At 34.7% G+C, this 19,141-nt stretch overlaps 1 protein-coding gene and 1 non-coding gene across 2 annotated transcripts in view; both read left to right on the top strand.

Annotated features, from left to right (window-relative positions):
* Positions 1–19,141, top strand: part of LOC142340884 (phospholipid scramblase 2-like) — a 102,113-nt gene that overhangs the window by 61,984 nt on the left and 20,988 nt on the right. The gene's annotated exons all lie outside the window — the stretch shown is intronic.
* On the top strand, positions 17,358–17,429 carry Trnam-cau (transfer RNA methionine (anticodon CAU)). The gene has a single exon. It is a non-coding gene; the product is annotated as a tRNA-Met (tRNA).

The following is a 19,141-nucleotide window of genomic DNA, read 5'->3' as shown; positions in this document are numbered from 1 at the left end:
TCCCTTCTTTGTCTGCTCATACGTAGCAACACAATGGTTTATTGTTCTGAACCCTCTATTTGTTGAAGTAAGATTGATAATTTCATCCATCACACGTCGATATTTCTCCATCGGTCCATCTCCGTTCTCTTCTAGTGTTCTTTTATTGAGACCTTTACTGCTGAACTTGTATTTGTCAGACTGTGCATCGTAGCAACAATAAGTTTTGCTACAAAGACAAATCATTTCCGTACATCTGAATTCTTCCTTGAAAAGTCCTGGTTCCCGTTTATCATGCTTCTTATGCTTAGAACAACATGTTCTAGGGAAGAAATTTTGAATAGCATCTGCTTGGAAAGAGTCGTTACAGTCCTGCTTTCTCAATGCTTCCCATTCTTGTTTTTTAGCAGGCCGAATACAATCATACAAATTCTCATGAGCTAAGGCTAAATAGAGGGAATCTGTATCCATCTCTAACTCCGCGAATTTATCCACGTCGCAAAATCTGTCAAAGAAGTTATAGTAGAGCTCCAACATACGTAATTTAGCGTACTGAAGTATGAAGAATCCAACTATTATAGGTTCGCGGTGTTCAATTTTTGATTTTGCTAGCTCAACTTCGTAAAGCTCTTTTGAGACATTGTTCAACCGCTTAAACATTTTCCCATTGATTGCTTTGTGCGTCTTCTCATCGTTCAAATATTTGGTTTCTGTATGTTTGCTTCTGTCCATAATCTGATAACCGTAAGAGCTATTACCCAATAATTTCATAGTCTCAGCAACAACGCTGGAATCAGGATTTTCATCTCCACCTCTTCTAGCGTCTACCACTGACTGTACAAAGGTGTTGAAACATTTGCGCGGCGTGTACTGTACAAATCTATAAATTCTTGTACATTTCAGACCGAGGCTGATGTAGAAATTTAGTAGGGGAGTAATAATTGTTCCATTTTCCAGATTGAAACTTGAAATTAGCATTCGCTGAGGTTGCTTCAGTAAGTTGTTTTCGACAGCGTAATCTCTCATATAATCCCCAATATCAGCTCGACTAACGTTGAAATTTTTAAAAATAGGCGGGAAATTCGAAAACTTGTACTTCAAACCTGTGGGAACTTCCAAATCACATTGTACGTATCCAAACATCTCCCCATCTCTTATTTTAGCTAGTAAAGACTCTTGATTCAAAGGTAATTTGAAAGGAAAGTTCTTTCTCACGTGATTTCTGACATTTTCTTCTTCTTTAACACTTTCCCACCATTTACACTCCCAGATTTCAACAATCTTATATCCTTTACTTTTTAAGTAATCTCTTCTCAATTCATCATGTTCTCTTTTTCTAATCCCTCTCTGTGTTTCCTCTTCCGAGAGACTTGCTTTAGCTTCCTGACAAGGACAGAAATGAAAGTAACAACCCATGGCTTCAAACACCGTATTACAATGTGTGCAAAATCCGTCTACGCTAAAACAATCAATCTTCTTCTGTTTTCCGGTTGTGTAGTAGCTCTCAATTTTACATTCGGAACGTTGTGATTGAAGATATGACATAACCATGTTCTCAAATGTTCGACATCTGTTTGTTCGAGCCCTGAATTTTTGAGAATCTGTATCAAATTCCCATCGAGTGTAAAGTCCAGTGGGCTTTTCTTGACACATTGAAAAGAGATAGAGTTGGCTAGCGTCAATACCTACGACAGACTTGCAAAGGTTTTCAGAGTTTCGTATGAAGGTCTGATCAACTACTGCTTTTCTAGTAAAAACAATAGATGGACCACCAGTCATATCCTCACGTATTTTGTCATGTAAATCTTTGTCAGCTTCAACAAATGGAAAAAACTTGTGGTTTGTTGACTTGTGAAGACAGATATTAGCCAAGTTCGGAAGTGTACATCCGAGTTTTAACATATCGATGCCCTTGTTGTGATAAAACTCCATCATTTTTTGCATTGCCTCCAGTGTTGGAACAACATCCTTGTTGTTGTACCACTTGACAAAATCTCTGAATGTAGCCATTTTTTCTTGCTCCCAGACCACTTTCAGGTAATTGTAATTGTCAGTTCCAGATGGAGGAACATTTTTCAACCTCAACTTTTTTAATGACTCTTGTTGAGAAAATCCACTGTTAAGCAATTTAGTGAAATCAGTAAATTCCTTCTCCAGTGGATTATAGTTTCTCAGTTTGCTAAAGAAACGGTCGTAAGGAGGGAGAAAAGTTGCATCGAGCTTTTCGGGAGAGTCAAACCACTCATAGGGGAAGAATCCTTTGGTCTCATTTGTCTTGTATGCTTTAAGGAAAGAATCAAGTGATGTAGCTCCACCGAGAAAGTTGAGGATATCGAGAAATTGTACATCACCAAACTTAAGAGAAACAAAGTGATTTGCTTTTTTAATAACAGTAGGTTGAATGTCGCGCTCATGAATAAGATAGGGTAGGAGATAGGACTTAATGAGATTTAAATCATATTTTCCACTATTGAATCCGAACACAGGTAAAGTGTTCACATAACGCTCAAAGTGCTGCTGTAAGTCCAAAAGCTGGTTTTTCTGCATTTGGAGAAATTGCGTAGACATATCAGCTTCATCATCTTCTTCGGTACGTTCATCTTCACACTCAAATGTTGAAGCGTTTTGATCTTTTCTTTTAATTAAATTTTCACCAATTGCGTTAACTCGTGCTCTGATTACTGCTTCAATAGAGGAAAACTTTGTCCACATTTCAGTTTTACTTTTGTTTGCTAAGTCTTCAATAGCTTCAACAAAAGATATAATGAGAGCTTTCGGATCTTTATCGCATAGGAAGACAGGTTCATCAATTAAATTGGAGGAAATAGAGACAGAGATTGGTTCATGCTTTCCAATCCAAGTGGTTGTGTTTGTATCTTTTAATTGGTCGGAGGGTACACATATCGATTCAAAGTCAAAAATAGCCAAGTTCTTGAACAATTTTTGATCTTCGTTGTAGGAAATTCCAAATCCGTTAAGCTTATCAAATAAGGTCTCGCGCAATGTATACACACTCTTTGGGTAAATATGCTGTACTCTATCTTTACACGTTTTAACATGGCGGTTGAAATTTCCCGCTTTCTGAATGAACGTATCGCAACTGGGACAACGGAATCGTTTAAAGAATGTGTTGATATCATCTACATAGCATATGTGGTTGTTGTAACGTAATAAATTAATATTTTTCTCATACATTTCAATACTTCTCCTCGCAAGTTCACCAACAAAATCTCCATCTACAATGTCAATACCGTAAATAAATATGTTGTGCTTTATCGCATTTTCAACAAATACAAGATGATCGATCGATACCCCTCTGAAATTGATTGCGTCTTGTCCAGATTCGTGGAGGAATGCACTAAACAAATTTTTTGCATTGATCTCAAGCTCCGATGATCCATATAAGTGAACAGCTATAGCTCGGAATAAGCAAAGATAATCTTTGTAAGTCTCACCATAGCCATTCGATACGAGACAATTCACATCTGGTCGTCTGAGTAACTGTTCAGGAAGAACAGCATCGATACATCCCATTGGAATGGATTTTAGGAGAGCGCAAAATATTGTTACATTTGTAGTCAGAGCAAATCGCCATTTTGTATTCTCCCGCTCCTGAGCACACGTCTCCACTAAATCCATCTTTTCAATCCTGTCCTGAAGAGAGACTAAGTCTCCTTTGGAACAGAGTAGATGAGATTTCTCGAAGAAAGTGTTGTTCTCGTGAGCGTAGAAGTATCGATACTCGTCCGTATCCACATTTCTTAATATAAATCCTAGAGCTATGTTGACTTTGGCTGCACAGTTGAGTTTTTCGAATACTTCTTTCAACTTTTTATTAATTTCATGAGGATCGAGCTTGGACAGCTTGAAGTTGAACACTTGATGTCTTCCATTTTCCATCTCAGTATCGTCAAAAAAGTGCTGGCAAGCACTAAGTTCTTGTTGTAGCTGCTCGTTGTCCTTTTCCAGCTCCTCTGATTCTAGAACTTCTTTAAGCTTTTCACTCGATTTTGTTCCAACTTTTGTTGAAGTTCCATGCTTTCTCCTCTTGTGTTGTTGAAGAGAATAGAAACTCGGAAACTCCTCCAAGCATACAGTACACATAGTGCTTAGCTTTGTATCCTTAGGAGCGTGATGCTTAGCAATGTGGTAATTCATGTCTTCTTTCTTCTTTGTACTGAAATGTGGACATTTGGGACAAAATAGAGTCCCACTATCACAAGACTGCTTGTGTCTTGCCATATTCTTCTTCACCACCATTTTGTTGCACTTTGTGCATTTCACTGGGAGATTTCTATCGAGAGAAGGCATTGTTTTGGTACAAGATGAAACAAATTCGGGTATTGTGACGAGCAACTAATTGTGACAATAACAAAGTGAGAATGAAAAAAATTATTTTTGTACATTTAGGGAACGCAGCTATGACGCATCACTCCATATATGGAAATTTATCATTTCCATTTTAAGAAGCTTGTTGTCATAACCGAACATTCTAGAACATAATGAATAAACCAGATTCTTCCATTTACAAATACCTTTAATAATTAAGAACACTCTTTTTAAATATGTGAATTCATTCCTTGGAGTAAACTCAAAAATAGCAAATCATTCTTATATATCTTCTTAATCATTTCTTTTACATTTTATATAAGTTTTCATATTTCATCCAGCCATAATCCAAAAACAGACTCACAACAAATTCAAACAAATTGTTCCAATCTTAACAAACTCTGTGATTCAAATTTGTGTCTATCCGCAATTGACAGAATTCGGTTCTTGCAAACAAATCTAGTCCTATTGAAAATTGAAATTAGCACATGAATGTGCTTTTAGAACAATGTTAAAGATGTCGAAAACAAATATTCATCCATACTTCACGAACAAATATTTACTTTACAACTTAACGTTATTGTCTTGGAACCTCTCAACCAATCGAAATCGCGTGTTAAAGAAATTATTCTGAAGATTAACGATTTTATTTTGTGTAATTGTTTCTTAATTTTAATTTTCTTTTACATAAACAGAGTATTGCGTGAAATTTTGCTCATTTGCGAAAAATGTTAATCAAAAATCATTTACAGTTGCTGGAAAAAATATATAAGAGGAAAGAAGGAATTGCCGATGCTTACAAAGTTGACGAGATTGATGTTGATTCCTATTTTTTCTACAATTTCTTGGACATTTGCGTTCAGAATGACAGAATATTCCGATTTAGTAAAGGATTCGAATATGCAACATTTTCCATTAAAAAATTCAAATATGATGATTATATAACGAAACAATCATTTGATTTATCGTCAGAGCTACACATTAACAAGTACGAAATTTTATTTATTTTGAATTCTGTTCCCGAAATTTTAGAACAGTACAGAAATCTAGCACAAGCGAACTGTATTCCAATTCCTGACCCCATAGCAATCACTTCATCTGTACAAAGCGCGTTGTTTTTTCATTATTATACAGATTACAATTCTGAAGGAGTAAAAATTCGATTTGGAATTCGGCTCCCAAATATATATATACAAAAGTTCTGTTCCAAAAATGGAATACTTTCCGAGATTGATTTAAAATTTAACGAAGTTGAACAAATTTATCAGAGCTTAACATTTTTGGTAAATTATGTCACTTCGTTCCCAATGAGCTATCCTTATTTAGTAAACAAGTAGTCGTATCATGTGATACATGTATTATTCAAAAACCATATTTGGTTTCTATTCACGCATTGATGTTCCTGCTTCGTATACTAGCATCATTTTATAACAACTTCTTCCATATTTGGATACATTAAATGATTTCAATTTCCTGTTTCGGTTACTAACGTCAGTTTTTCTACAAAATATTTCCATCTTTGGTTACTTTGTTCTTATTGGACGGAATTCACTATAAATAGGAGCGACAAAGTTAGATTTCATCATTCTCTTTCATTTCCTTAAAATTAATTTCACCTCTGTTCCTCATCGTCCTGCTAACTATTCTTCAAAACTTTATACAATTGAGTTCCTACATTCACATTCTTCTTATCTACAGATCTTACTTCAGTTGTAACGTTTATCTGTTTCTAACTTAGATATTCTTTTTGTCCTACTATAAAGTGAAATTTGTTGTTTTCTAACTTACTCTCTACTTGACAGTTTTCAATACGTTCATTTACAAACTGCTTTTGTTTCTAAAAAATCCACTTCTATCAACTCATCTGAACAAAATGGAGTTTACTGTGCAAAACAACAGTCTTCTGTACTCATTTTCCTTCACTGAGGAGACTGCTCGGATAAGTATTAAAGACTTATCAAACGGATTATATGAGACTGTAATGACTTTACCCATCACTGTGTGGCATATTATTGAACACCAGCGACAACAGTTCGACACACCTATCATCAGGGTCAGGTTCCAATTACGGAGAATCAGCTTGGAACTCAAGCGATGGGACACGAGGTTGCTGTTATTAGTGGGCACCACTCTCCCCACGTTGCTGGGACAGAATTTCCACCTACCTACGTCGCTGGCAACATTCAATATACTTTCCCTTGGGAAGAAGGGCAAATTCCCAACTCTTGGTTCTCTAGCCCGGATGTAAATCAAGTTTTGAGTTCAGTGGAGGAGTCAGGGAATTTGCTTCAAACTGTGTCAAGCTTTGATGGGAGCGAGCTAAGTGTTGATACTAGCACTTGGACAGCAAATGAACAGCAGAACTTTGATCCGGCACAGTACTATGGTTCTACTGATATGTCGACTACTCCATCAATGACAACACCTTCCATAGAGGATGGAACGGCGCACAATCCAATTTTGCTGACTGATGAAAATTCAACAACTTCAATCAGCGTTCAACCAACTGATCCTCCAGTAATATTTGAACGTTCTAGACGTTTTGGGAATGAGATTCAAAACTTACCAGAGTATGTTGTGAGAACTCTGTTTGAATAGATTCGAGTTGGTACAATTTTGCGGCTTCATTTGTAATCGTTCTTAACGGAAAAGTTGTATGTTGATTTATACATTTTCCTGGTGATGTATTTAAACATTCTTTATAATATAATTTTTCTCATGTGAGCTTTCTTTTCTAAACCAGTTCACAAGGATATAATCGAACAAAATTTTGAATTTTGAAACTTTGTTACAAAACTTGATATTTAACGGAAATAGCATTATCAAAACTCGACATTTAACAAAAGTTTTTGATCAAAAATTTGATATTTAAGAAAAAAAACTGAGCAGAAATTTGATTTCTAAGAAAAAAACCTGTATGAAAACTCGATTTTTAAGTTGTTATAGAAAAAGAAAACTTGTCATTTTACAAATTAAAAATCTCTTCCTTTTTTGCGTTAAATTATACCGTAAACTGGTGAAAATCAGGAAAAAATTTGCGCTTTATTGTATCCAATTGGAAACTGTTTTTTGATATTTAAACAAAAAGATTGAATGAAAACTCGACATTTAACAAAAATTTCGTTGAGAAAACTCGACTTTTATTAAAATAAATTGTTCCAAAACCCAACAGTTAACAAAAATTTTTGTGAGAAAACTCGACTTTTAAAAGAATAATTTGTTACAAAACTTGACATTTAACAGATTAGAGGAATCAATTTAAACATTTAAGAAAAAGATTGTAAAAAAAGAGAAATTGAATTTTCTTGATTTTTAAACCAAACATAAAACTGATACTATGTAAATAATTGTGATGCAATTACAAATTTATTACTTTCTAATTTCAAGATATAACAGAGAATTATCAATTAAGCCATGGCCGTCTAACAAACAGTCAACAATTTTTATCAATTCATCCTCATATTTTGAGTTTTTAAGAGATTGAATTCTGTCCAGAAAAGAAGATCCCATTGTTTGTGTGCTTACATTTCTTTGTTCAGCGCGCAGTAGATGTCTCTTGAACTTCTTTCTACTCAATCTTTTTTTAGACACACTAGGTAACTTCTCAACATATTTGTTCTCATAATTGTGTTGTACTGCTCTGTCTAACTGAGTAAAGACAAGTCCCGATTCTTCCAAAATATTGCCAAAAAATTGATGTTTATATAATGTATATAAACAATCAACTGTCTGATATAAATAGGAGAGATCTTCCAGTTTTTGAAGCAAGTCTCCGATGGAGAAAGAAATGAGAACAATGTGATATCGACAGGTTTTCAGGGGACAGAAACTGTTGTGTGAAGCAACAACATATTCACTTGTAAGAATATATGGTCTATAATCTTTGACAGATACAGATATAAACAACGCCTTTTCACAGAATTTTTTGTAAAAGTGTGGTGAAACCTGACACATAACTGCTGCCATTCTGTAATATTATTTAGTTCTAAAGAAATTGATTTCCTTATTTGAACTTAAATTCCAAATAAGGAAACTAATTTATTTATTATAAATAAAACCAAATTCCAAATAAGGAAATCAACTTATAAATTATAAAGGAATTCAAATTCCAAATAAGGAAACTAATGAAATTGTTATGTGCAATTTAAAATCTCATTTGAACTATGAATCAATTCAAGAAACAGCGGATTAATAAATTTCGATGTTTTACTTGTTCAAAATATTTTCGTCACTACTTCTCTCTAATGCAACACAGACGTGCTAAACACAAAGACTCTTTTTCTATAATGATTCAAAAGTTTTCTTTATTGAAAATTTCTGATTAGAAATCCTTTTAAGGAAGAATTCTAAATAGACACATTTTTCTCTTCCTTTTTAGGAAATTGTGCGAAAACAATGATGTCATTAGCATAAAAGGAAATTCTGCGTTGTAGAGGCCCTTAATTTTTTAAGCAAATCATTTAATCAACTTCTCGCAGCTTACTCAAGTTACGTAAATGTCTCTCTCCAAAGTATCTCCTTGTTACTCGAGCGCTCCATCAATGTTTACAGATTCACAACCTAAATTGGGTACTGATTCCGTCCCATTTTATATTGACTTTGGTTCTCATCCAAACAGATTTGGGAGATTTACTGTGTCCCAAATATTTAGAAATGGACAAAATTACTCGGAACCAACTTTTCAAGTCTTTAAAAAAGATAAATGTGGAACATTTGAAAAGTACCAACAACTGAGAATTGGAGATTACGAATTCAAGAAATTTTGTCTTCTGAAGAGCTATCTGCTGAATGGAGACTGGGAAATTCGAGAAAATCCAGCTCAATTTGAGAAGAACCCAAAAATGGAAGACGTGCTGCAACAATGTCACAAAGCAAGAGAGATCAGCATTGGAAAAAATCGAAGACTCTACGTTACCTTTATACAGTACGTTCAGGACAATCCAGCTTCAGTTTATGTCCAGATCCGACTATTTTGTCGCAAAGAGAGCAATGAGTTCAAGCAAGTGACTTACGTCAGCTATAAAATGGAAGAATTCAAGGAACTCATTGAAAATCTTAAAGACTTCTCTAAAATTGAACAATGTACATTTCAATAACTACTGCTGCGCAATATTATGATGTTTTTTATATTGAATGATGAATATTTGGTGATTATATGTATTTGACTTTCAGTAAACATTTTTTCATTTGAAACTTTTTTCTCCTTAGAATGAGTTGGGATATTGGATGCTCTAGAAACATTTTCTTAAGTCTCAGAGATAAATCAAAAGTTTTTCACGTCAGGTTACATCACGAGCTTAAAAGGTATTCATATACAGTTCTTGAAGCGCAAAATTTTCCCAATTTGGATAATTTAGACGTAGAGACCCAAATTTCTGAATTCAAGTGGGTTATTCATAATGGGCTGCGCAGAACAACTCTAACATATCGTTCTGACAAACAAGAAATTTCCATTTCTCAACATCGCTGGAACGGATATCAGTGGAGTTTTCTTACAAAGATTGATTTGAAAAAAGAGGAGTATAAAAATCTAGTAGATCATCTACCAACACTTCTTTCCTATATAGAAAATTACAAAAAGACTTGCATTATTTTGGACGAAACAACTCAGAGTTAATGATTATTGTTACTCTGGTAAACATTTTCAATTGTTACGGAAGCATACTTTCAATGTTCCCTACGAACGAAAAACGTAAAAACTGTTTTCTCGCAGCGTGTAAAATTTGGTACCGAAATGTCGATTTGGACGAAATTGATCAAAAGTTTCCTCACGGAGGAAGAATTGGATATGGAAACTCTCTTTTGGACTTTTTCTTAGCTAGATCAAAAATTTTTCGTCTACATGCAATTTTACATGATTCTGCTGGAGCTGTGAAAACAACAACAGACGAAGGACCAGGTTATTGTTACATGCTGCCGCAATTACCCAGCTCCTGTCTTCTAGGTCATATAACTGGATTATTCTTTTGTCTCTACATCAAAGTTTGTCATCCTCATATTTTTAAAATACTAGATTGTTAATCATTTGTCAATTATCTCAGCTAAAAAGAGGATGACTCTCGTTGTGTTTGATATTGAGTGCTTGGAGGGAACAGTTGTCAAGGAGCTGGGAATTTTCAAGGACGGAATTGTGTTAGGATATACATTCCTCCCACCGAATGACTACAAGCCAACATTTCAAGCAAAGTGGAACACAAAGAATTTACATGGAATAAACTGGAATAATGGAAAAGTTGATTACTCAGATCTTCCAACCATAATTCATCAACATTGTTCTCCTACAACCGAATACTTTGCCAAAGGATTGGAGAAATGTAAAATCCTATCCAATTATTTGTGTAAGGATGTGGAAAATTTGGACGATTTTGGATGTCCAAAAGCCTCTAAGTTGATTTCCAACGAAGATACAATCTGGGAATGTAGTAACTACCCCTACCGACACAAGAAAACATTGCACTGTGCAGAGAAGAAAGCTTATGCTTATGGAACTTGGGTTCTTAATTGTTTTGACAAAATTTAATATTTGTAAAAATTTTTATATACTTTGATTGTAATGTATCATATTGTCTTTTAATTAATTTTTAAAATCATTTTTTTTTTGCCGACAAAACATAGAAAAGTTGCTTCAAAAATGAGAAAGTTGAACAAATTTTGTCCTAGCGTTACACAGTTATTCTTCATTTCAATTCTGTCGTTTTTCTTAATTTTGAATTTATTCTCCTTTTTTATGCTTTCTGTTATTAATTCCTGTGAAGAGACAGAGTTTTGGCTGTCGCTGTTGTTTGTTTCTTTTTTATGTTTAGAAGCTTATCTCATTTTTTTATTTATTTACATCACAATTCAGTTGAAACATTTTCTCTATCGTCTCAATGATTACGTTTAAATGACTGAGCATACAGATAAAGGATTAAATTTGGGTAATTTTGTCTTTGATGATAATAATCAGGAACGACAATCATGGAAATGTTTTGGACAGACTTGTAATAGGTCTCTAGTCATTTTTCTGTCCCAATTTTTTGTTATACTCGTAATTCTGGTCTGTTGTATAGTACGAATAACATTGGCTACAACGTGTGAAGAAACAACAGTTTGGATTGCAATCCTTTCTAGTACAGTTGGTTATATTTTACCTTCACCTAAATTATGAACAAGATAATTTCCACAAAAGAACGAATTTTTATTTCATTGGTTGGTCCAAGCGGATCTGGGAAATCTCATCTTATACATGAATGGTTAACAATTGGAACTTTTCAACCAGAGTTCGACAAAATTTACTACTTCTATCAACATTATCAATCTCTTTATGGTTTAATGTCTAAAGATGTTAAAAATATTGAGTTCATAGAAGGAGTTGACTTTGAGTTTATTCAAAACCTCCCAAATAACGGAACAAAGTATCTGTTAATTTTTGACGACTCTTGTGAGGAGATTTCCAGCTCTAAAGATTTCGTTAAAATTGCAACAGCTGGAAGACATAAAGGACTCAGCACAATATACATCAAACACAATTTATTTCATCAGAGTAGATTAGGAAGAGATATAGAGTTACAAAATACTCATATCGTCTTGTTCAAATCTCCTAGAGATGTACTGCAAATAAACACTCTGAGCCAACAGTTGGGATTAGGTTCACAATTAAAAGATTGGTATACCAAAGCAACTTCTATTCCTTATGGTCATTTACTTATTGATTTAACTCCCAAAACAGTCGACTCTCTTCGATTTTGTACAAATAGTGGATCGATTCCTTCAATTTTTTTTCCTTCCACAACATAAACAGCAGACCACATTTTTGAGTGATGAGCACACAACATCTCTCTACTCTGACAACGTTCCAAAGTTATTCCCGGAACTTCAAAAGAACTTACCTAAAAAATTGTCCGAAAGAATTTATTCAGTTCCTAAACGAGTGCATCGTAAACATGCTCAGAGGAGAACTGCAAGATATTCAAAAACGAGACGTAAAAAAGTATCAAGACGAAATTCATCAGCTTATTCTAAAAAGAACTGGAATAAATAAAAGGAGAGCAATTTTAAGTTCAAGGAAAGGAATAGAACTTATATCAATTCTAACTCCGTCTATCATTAACCGTCTTTCTTGAAATGGAACAGTTTGTTTTGATTCCTCAACAGCTTTACGAACAAAAATTCAAATTACATGTGTATAAATTGGACGAGAGTGAGGAAAAAGTTAACTTCGTTCCACAAAACTTAGATTCTCTTCACAAGGACATCACCACTAACACAAAATCATTCAAAAACGAGTCAGTTGTAGATCAAATACTCAAATGTCCTCGAATCAAGCTGTCCCTCAGTGACTCCATTTTACTGGATGGAAGAGATACAAATGTAGCATTTACCGATTTTATTTACGCATTGAAGAGAAAAAATATTGCATTTCCTGATATATATTACACAATACTTGATGCTACAGGGATAAGTCCGAGCAAAATTGTAAACAAGGATGCCAAAAGCAAAGACAGAGGGAGTTGGATCCCTTTCAAAATCTGAAAAAGCGAAACTTCAACGATTATACAAAGAAGGAAAAGCTGCATTTGGATCGGTTAGAAATCTTCAAAAAGCGAGCGGTTTATCAAGAGGCAAGGTTATTTCCTTTCTCCACACTAAAAATTCCTATACAAAATACCGTCAAGCAAATCGACATTTTAGACGATTACCTGCATTTGCAAAGCGGATAAATGAAATTTGGTGTCTTGATTTAGCTTTTATGGACAAATTGTCAGAGTTTAATAACGAAGTAAAGTATCTATTAATCTGCGTTGATGTATTTTCTCGTTTTGTCCGTGTTCAACCAATGAAATCAAAGTATTCTACAGATGCTGTAGCAGCTTTCAAAAAAATGCTACGAAAAAACAACATCCCACAAAAAGTATGGGTTGATCAAGGAACAGAGTTTGGTGGCGAATTTCGGAAATTTTGTGGAGAAAAGAAAATTAAAATTTATTCAACGAGAAGTGAAACAAAAGCTGCCGTAGCTGAGAGAGCTATCAGATCTTTGAAAAACATTATTTATCGCTTCATGGAAGAAAACGGGCATAAGTACCTTGTAAAAATGGGATCTTTCCTAAATACAATGAATAGTAGAGTAAATAGATCTACAGGTAAAGCTCCAAAAGAGGTAAAAAACAAAGACTTTTTATCAATTTTTTTTACAAAAATCCGATCAGACAATACAAAAAACCTCGGTTTAAAGTAGGGGATAAAGTACGAATTTCGAAATACGATATTCCTTTTAGAAAAGGATACAAGTCACAGTTCACGAGTGAAATCTTTGAAATTGTTAAGATTGCTACGTACAAACCTCCAACATACAACCTCAAGGGAGAGCAGGGTGATGAAATACTAGGAAAATTTTATGAACAAGAGCTCTCAAAGTGTATCATTTAGTGATGAACTCTTTTACGGTAGAGCTGGTTTCCAACGCATCCTTTGATTGTTATCCAAATAATACATTGAGTTCTTTTACCAATTTCCTTCCCGAACAGATTAACCTTGAAGGAGAATGGGAGGTGGCAATAACCGAACTATCATATCCATCTTTGTACCAGAATATTACAGATGGAAAATTTTTCTATCTAGATGCTGCAACTCCAGATACAAAACCTTCCGATTATTATACAATTGATGCAGGACTATATCCATCAATATCTGATATTGTGAACGAAATGAACAAACAAATTCAGGAAAGAGAAAAGTATGAGAAAACCCCAATCAAATTAAAAGTCAACAGAATTACACAGCGAATATCCCTAAGCCTTCCTAATGAAAACTCGTTACTAGTTATCTTCAGTACTGATCTCTGTCACGTATTTGGGTGTGAGGAAGCTGTTTACGAAATGGGTGTTTTAATGAGTGGTGCTGGACCACATTTTCCTAAATTTCCCTATGATATTGTTCGAATTCATACTCTCATGATATACAGCGATATTGTTGAACACAATATTGTAGGTGATACAAAAGCGGCGCTTTTGAGATGTATTCCGTTTATTTCTAAAATTAAGAATGGAGACATAATATCTACTGGACAATATATGAATTATCAAAACTTCCCAAATCTACAATTTAAAAAAATTCTTAAAAATTCTTTCCACAGCATTAAACTTGAGCTCCGCGACTCATACGGTGAAAAAGTTCCCTTCAATTCAGTAGGTGTAACAAGAGCTGTATTGATGTTCAGAAGAGCTTCAGACAATCATTTTTAAAATTAAGTTTACAAAAAATGGTTAAAGACAGTGATTTACCGTATTTTCGTGGTTATTCAAGACAAAGGGGAAGAGGATTTGGAGCTTTAGCACAAACAATTGGGAGAACTGCAATTCCTTTTTTGAGACGATATGTTGTACCAGCAGCTAAAAGAGTTGGTGCTGACTTGATTGAATTAGCTGCGCCAGAAATCGGAAATGTATTAGCTGGAAGGAAAAAGTTCAAATCTGCAGCCACAGATGTTGGAAAGAAAACTTTACGTAAACAACTAGGAGGAGGAAAACCTAGAAAACGACGTATTATTCGAAAACGCTCGCCAAAAATCAGTCGACGTCGTCGAACTAGGAGGGATATTTTTACCAAACTAAAATGAATACCAGATCAACAAATGACAGTAATTTCCGTTATGGACACTTTACAAATTCTTGCTTGGAGACTTTTGACAAAATTCCGGTTTTGGAACCAATTGAATCATCCCATATTCAAGAAGTTTATCCCAGCACTTCATTGGATGAAAGCAGCATTGAATTTGAATTTGAAACAGATAGAAGTATTTATCTCGATATGAGAGATATTCATTTACAAATTAAAGTTGGATTACAAAAGGGAAGATTATTTGACGATTTCATGAAAAAATAGGAGCATGGAAAACCAGATATGGGTATGACTTTCACTGATGATGATTTACAATATTTGACTCATGTCAACAACTTGTTACACTCTCTTTTCTCCAACTGCGAAGTGTATTTAAACAATCAACAAGTGTACAACTCTAACGGACTCTATGGCCACAAAGCTCTGATATCCAATGAATTCAATGCCTCTACAATGAATAATGAAGGAATTTTGGCTTGTCATGGATACGAATTTGAGAAAGATCCTAGTGATTATGAAAAAAGTCCGTTCATAGATAGGGAAGAAGAGCTTTTGTTGAAAGATGGGGTTACCTTATATGGTAAACTTGCAATCGACTTATTTCAATGTGAAAAATTATTACTTCCAAATACAAAAATTAGACTCAAATTGATTCGAGCGAGACCAAATTTTTACATGATTTCCTACAATCCACATGTTTCCCTTAGAGTTCTTGACTGTTCACTTTTTACGAGACGTGTTGTCGTTAATGAGGTCTATCACCAGACAATCAAGTATCAACTAACACATCAACCAGCTTGCTATAATTTTATGGAGACAATTGAGCGAACATTTATTATTCCTTCTGGACAAAATCAATTTATTCAGGAAAATGTTTTCAATAATGCCCCAATCAGACAAATTGCAATAGCAATGAACACTAATTCAGCATTCACCGGACATTTTCAAGAAAATCCTTTTCATTATCGAAAGTTTGGACTGCGGGAGCTGAGAATTGTTCGAGGGGGGAGAGCTGTTGTCTCAATTGATACAACCAACAATTGTAGAGCTTATGTTACAACAATGAAGGCAATGAACTTCAACGAAGAAATTCCTGCGTTACCGAATGATTTCTTCACAGATCATTATGTGCTTGTATTCGATCTCACATCACTCCAAGATGCTGGTGAAAATGTTCATTATCCTGAACTCAGTGGGGAAAGTCTTCGTTTAGAAATGTTCTTTGAACGTCCGCTAACCAATGTTACCGAGTTAATTGTTCTCGGAGAACGAATCTCAACAGTTAAAATTGATCAGTTTGGAACAGTTGCTAAGAATGTCTGAAGAACTCTGCATTAATCAAGATTTTTTAATTTTCTTCTCAATTTTTTATGGTTTTTATATTATTGCCTTCTGCGTTGGAACATTTGTTGGATATGTACTTTCATCGCCCAGTTGCAACCCTTTCCACACTATAATATCAAGATAGGGAATGGATGAAAATTGGGGTAGACCTACTCCAAACTTATATGTATACCTTATTTGTGCAGTATTCCTGGGACTTTTAATCATCATTATTATCTTTCATCCCGATGTCACAGGTAATAGTGAAGACAGAGTAAGTGAATCTACAGGAGGTCTGATACGTAAAATTCCCCAATCTAAAGATTGTTGCTTTATTGACAAGAACGAATCATTTCAACTTGATTGTAATGTGAGAAATCCCTGTTCAAACAGAGCTTGCGAATTGAAACAGAAGATTATTTGTCATGGATAATCAATCTCTTCAACAAATTATTGAACGTATTCCTGAGCTAAAATTCAAATACATTGGATCGTTTCCAGCAGATTTCATTCCAAATTTACCCAAATTCAGCTTTGCAATCATTAACACTGCTTCGAGTAAAGAAGTCGGTGAACATTGGATATTGATTGCTCGACTCAACAGAAGTTACTATTATGCGGATTCTCTGGCTCGATCAGTAACACATTACAAATTTTTAGGTAAAAAGTACCAAAAAATAATACATCGACCACTTCAGAAGATGCAAAATTTGTGTGGATTCTACGCAATTTTTGCAGCATTTCAACTATTTAAGTTTTTCCAAACCAACTTGAACAATATTCATGATGTACACGTGTTAAATTTTATAAGTAACTATATGTAGTAGTGTTCATTTTGGTATTTAGTAAGCTGAAGTTAATAAAGTCGATAGTATATGTTTCTCGTAACTGTTTCTCGTGAGTTTTCTAAACTTTTTTATCGAACTTTATTAACCACTCGGCTAAGTGTACCTTGATGTTCATTGAATTTTATACAATTTATTGTAAATGATTGAGTAATTTTGTATTTTGATGCTCATAATTTGTACTGTGTCTGTCATTTTATACTATTTTAATTCATTTTTTTCTTTTATTTAACATCTTTTTTCAAATAATGTACAAAAAATAATGCATATATGCATGTAATTAGCAAGATGGCGCAGTGGGAGCGCGCTGGGCCCATAACCCAGAGGACGGTAGATCAAAACTACCTCTTGCTATCTTGACTTTTTCCAATTAATGAGCGCGCAAAAGACATTTGTTACACAATTGATTCAAACAATTAGGGGAACAATCTTTGCAATTGACCTAAAATTTGTAAACAAAAATTCAACATGTCACATAATTACCCCTCAGATAACTAGGGTAATTGAAAACCCCCACCAATTAATTTCACAATTTAATAACATAAAAGTTGTAAACAAAATTCAACCTGTCACATAATTACCCCTCACATAATTACAGCAATTAATTACCCACGCCGATTCTATTGTTCTCAAGTAAACACTTAATAACTACACAAACATTGATTTTTTCCCCTCAAAATTTCAGCCTATCAGGAGCGTCTCCGAACCTACCCCCCACATTTGCACCGACTATACTACTCTTAATACATGGCAGCGGCTATTACTAATCTTAATACATGTCGGCGGCTATTACTAATCTCAATACATGTCGGCAGCTATTACTAATCTTAATACATGTCGGCGGCTATTACTAATCTCAATACATGTCGGCGGCTATTACTAATCCTAATACATGTCGGCGCATAATCCTAATACATGTCGCCGGCTATAACTAATCCTAATACATGGCGGCTATACCCAATCTTAATACATTAACGCCGCTATACCTAATCTTAATACATGCTCATTCAGTCCCTATCTTAATACGTTAGGGAGGACCCAAATCCCGAAAAATACGCTATACCCTATCTTAATACATGGGGGACCTCACCCCCCCGGGGAGTGTAGCTCACTATATTACCACTGGTTTAGTCCCACTAAACCAACTACTTTCTCTCGCTTGTTCGAAACCAAACTTCTGAAGTTCTCCCAAAATCTCCAAAGTCTGCTTCTCTCTCTCTCTCTGCCTCTCTCTAAATTTTTGTGTCACTTCAATTTATACTCAACCAATACGCTCTTATCTTAAGCAAACAAACCTTAGTCTCTTAAGTAAACATTGCAACTTACACTTGAAATCTCCAATAGCAAATTATGCTTTGTCCTTCAACTGCTACCAACCATTGTTCAACTTCCTCCTTATCTTAAGTACACGACCTTTGGAATCTTATGTAAACAAATCCACTCCACTTTATCTCTTATTTGCACTTGACATGTCAATCAGTGTTTGCTTAGTAAACAATGAACGTTGTTCTGAAAAGTTCTTATACCTCTATTTCCGCTATAAAATTAATTAGCTGCAATCAATCCCTGTCAAAAATCACGTGTTGAATAAATAATTGAACTCAACCCTAAACCAAAAACCAATTGTAATTTCCAATTTTGAAACTATTTCATGCAATTCCCCAGTTAAAGACGGCCAAAAAGTCTTATATTCCTAAAAGCTCAAAAGTGTGACCTCTAGAGGTCAGTTAGGGGTCAATAGCAAAAGATGACGGGCAAATTTGGTAAAAAAATAACTATCGGCACGGAAAGTGCTAGCATAGTTACAACCACCCACCAATTTTTATTGCCTAACTCCTAAAAGAACACCAGCAATGACCGCGCACACTTTTCATCAACCTCCCGGATGACCCCAAATTTCCATACCTAATAACTTGCGAAGTAGTGTTCAAAACGTCTTCGGGTAAAGTTTTATAGTAACTATAGGGTGCCACCCACTTGCCTGCCAAGTTTCATGACCAACGGATCAGCCGTTGCGAGTCGTTTGCAATTTGAAATTTTTTAACGAGTCGTGGGTTCCGATACCC

Source organism: Convolutriloba macropyga, chromosome 6 (genome assembly GCF_964194025.1).
Source record: "Convolutriloba macropyga chromosome 6, txConMacr16.3, whole genome shotgun sequence".
In the NCBI taxonomy this organism is placed as follows: Eukaryota; Metazoa; Xenacoelomorpha; order Acoela; family Convolutidae; genus Convolutriloba; species Convolutriloba macropyga.
Note: the sequence above shows the minus strand (reverse complement) of the source record. Positions and strands in the feature narration are given on the sequence as shown.